This window comes from Limulus polyphemus, unplaced genomic scaffold (genome assembly GCF_000517525.1).
Source record: "Limulus polyphemus unplaced genomic scaffold, Limulus_polyphemus-2.1.2 Scaffold53, whole genome shotgun sequence".
NCBI lineage: Eukaryota > Metazoa > Arthropoda > Merostomata > Xiphosura > Limulidae > Limulus > Limulus polyphemus.
In genome coordinates, this window is record NW_013665663.1 from 959,824 (window position 1) to 963,733 (window position 3,910).

The following is a 3,910-nucleotide window of genomic DNA, read 5'->3' on the forward strand; positions in this document are numbered from 1 at the left end:
AATAACGAATGTGCAATGCAATAATGCCTGGGGGGGGGGGGGTTAACATCTCGAAACATATAGACAACAAAAGGTTGCTCATATGTACATATATATATATATATATGAGATGAGATGTTTATTAATGTGAATAACTAACTTTGTTTGTTATATGAACACTATTTCACAATATGGAAAATCAGTTTGCTGGTAGTGACGTATGTTGAAAACACAGATAAGTTAACCAGTTCATTTCCATCTACTTTCTAAGGAATGGGGTGTAGAAACCTGATTAAACATCTTTAAAAATAACTAGTTATATTTGTTTATTCTTAGAATGCACTTGCTTGCATGATTGCACACGCGTTGAACGTAATTTCAAAATCTAGATTATTTCTTGATTAATTTCAGCATACATACATAAAGAATAACTAATATATCCACTCTGAATACCAGTAAAAGGAAACAAAATCGTTATAATGACATTCTTACTTAAAAATTTCGAAAAGTTTTATTTCTCCAAAATCACGATATAAAATACGTAGAAAATAATAATTAAAATGTTGGCTCTTTTTACTTTCCAACACTCACACGGACATTCAACCCTTTCACTGTCATGGGCACCTATATGGAGCCCTCTAGAGTAATGTACTGCCATGTAGTTTGGAATTTTATACCGCCATGAAGAAAGAGCATTCCTGCTTCAAAGTTGCCAAAGGTTACCGGTTTCAAGTCTCAAATAAGTAATGAAATGTTAAAACATGTGGCTTTTTATTTTATATTGTGTTACAGAAATAAACCTGGCGCTGGGAGATTTATCTATAAACGTGGCAGGAAAATAGTTAAAAATATAATCGTGAACTTGAGATAATTCCCTCTGGGTTCGCACATACGTTTAGTTACAAAATATAACGCTCTGAGAATTTAAAAGACAAGAGATCAATAAGCCTTTTCTTTTGCAACATGAATATTTAACCTTATTTGTATTAATTGTTACTCTGAATACACATTAAAATGAAATATAATACTTACTTTCAGAAGACTGTTAACCAACATTGTATTTTACTATCGCATGAATAGAGAGTTGGCGGCATACCCGTGGGTCTGTATTCTTACTTTATAAGTAAGATTTTTGCATGATAAACAGTCTCCCTAATTTCTAATAATTCAGATTATTCACTCATTTCCTTACATAAACAGGAAATATTTTACACATTATTCTTATACATAAAAGCACAGAGCTACATAGCTTACATAGCTAGCTTACCTAGCACATATAAATATGCCCCCCATTAACACTGGGTTTCAGTTTAAAAGAATATTTCTTTATTCTTATGCAAAGTTTTAGGTACTTTTGATAGCTTTTATATATATATATATATATATGAATTTTGTCGTTGAGTTAACTTTTACCAAACAAGTACGTAGTGAAAGTTGCTCAGTTCTATATTTGTTTAGCATTCTTTGTCAGTCGTTTATTATATAAGATGAAATATTATGTTCGACTGAAGGTTTTTCTGTCACATTTCTCTGAAATAGATTTAAAACCAGAGCTGTTAAAAATAGCATTTCAGTCTGATTCTCTCAAACCAGCGCAAATAGTTACTAGAATATATTTATGAATAGTTACTAGGATATATTTATGAATAGTTACTAGAATATATTTATGAATAGTTACTAGAATATATTTATGAATAGTTACTAAAATATATCTATGAATAGTTACTAAAATATATTTATGAATAGTTACTAGAATATATTTATAAATAGTTACTAGAATATATTTATGAATAGTTACTAGAATATATTTATAAATAGTTACTAGAATATATTTATAAATAGTTACTAGAATATATTTATGAATAGGTACTAGAATATATTTATGAATAGTTACTAGAATATATTTATAGATAGTTACTAGAATATATTTATAAATAGTTACTAGAATATATTTATAGATAGTTATTAGAATATATTTATAAATAGTTACTAGAATATATTTATGAATAGTTACTAAAATACATTTATGAATAGTTACTAGAATATATTTATGAATAGTTACTAAAATACATTTATGAATAGTTACTAAAATACATTTATGAATAGTTACTAGAATATATTTATGAACAGTTATTTTCGCTCATTGTGAAAACTTAAAGAAGAATAAAATCTACCCCAATTTATTTCATGCTTCAGCGTTCAACTGAAAAAAAAATGGATAGAATGTACCAATGTACATAATAAGATCCAGGGAGTGTCGGGGAGGGGGCGAAAAACCGCCCCGATATTCCAAGAAGTCTGAAAGGTCCCAACATATTCTGATATTTTTAAATAAAAACTTGAATTTTATGTAAATCACCATACTCACACACACTACGCCCCTGAGAGATACAGCTATTCTAACATTAGCGACATAAACTAGTCAGCCTGTTATCCAGATCTTTGAAAAAGGGTTACTAATATGAATCTCCCCATTCTTGGTCACTGGTGAATAACAAATGTTTTCTCTAACGAACTGACAATAACATTATTTCAAATTACTGGAACAACATACCGAACCGTTGTAGGTTTTAACAGCTCGAATTACATCATATAGCTGTTATCCGCTATTCTTATTTCTCTTCGGACGTGTTTTATAAAACATACTAAGTCTGACCAACTCCTCATCGTATATTTATTTAAAGTGCTGAACTAAGAGTTAAAAAATCTGAAAACTATTTAACGTTTTAAAGCAGTGAAATATAGATTTTATTTTTATAAAACTGCGTACAAGTTGAACAAAATCTCTAAATCTAGCGTCTATATTATTATGTTTTTATTTTAATGTATATTATATGTCTCCGAGTGAGACAGCGGTAAGTCTATGGACTTATAACGCTAAAATCCGTGGTTAGATTTTCCACGGTGGACACAGCAGATAGCCGCTAGTGGCTTTTCTCTAAAACAAACAAAGAAACATATATATATACATAGTAGTAATAATGAACATACGATTACAAAATAAGAACTTAACATCACCTTGTGTAAAGGGATATACTCATGACTTTATAGTTTTTATATGTACTTTTATTTTTATAATTAGATTTTATCAACAAGTATGAAGCAGCAACTAAGTGTTAACCCTAATATTTTTATAGTTTTATCGTGAATTTCATCTCTAAAACTTCTAAGCTATAATCACAGATTTTGGAAATCAATGGAAAGTGTTGAATTTATCTGAAATCTCAGCAAGGTTACTGCTGCAACTCATCAATTATCTCCATCTTCCATAGTGTGATAAAGTCAATACCATTAGCACTGCACATAAAACTGAATCAAATAGCCTTCTTATTAGCAAATGTAAATATTACTAAAGAAACTGAGGCCTTATACATAGATATATCCAAATGTTTAGTTCGATGTCAACAATAGTCATCAATGCTCCAACATAATTAGTCTTTAATAATTGTAAACCAAACTAATGGTGTTAAAAACGAAGGACAAAGCTAAGAACAGTAACAATATCCTACTGTTAGGAAAAAAAGACGTCAGATAGAAGTTTTATGTCATCAAAAGCATTAGCAAAATGTTCAATTGCTCATGTATTTTTAATTTTAGCAACTTGCTTAAAGAGATAAATCATCCACTAAGTGTTTAACATTTAAGATTTATTCTAATAAATTTTCCTTTTACAAAATATTTTCCATCTTTCTCTATCTGTTCATTTTTTCTTTGTTATCTCTTCTCACCTTATTCTTTTGCTTTATCACAGTTTTCTAGCACCTTTGAGTTAAGCAGCAATCATTTTGTATAACATAAACTGAAAATCGAAACAAAGTACATTTTGCATTAAATTGTAAGAACTTGGACGTTTATACTAACGAAGTTATATAAGAATACATAGCATCTACAAGACACCTTCATGGAAAGGTGCTTTGCACAGAAGGTTAAC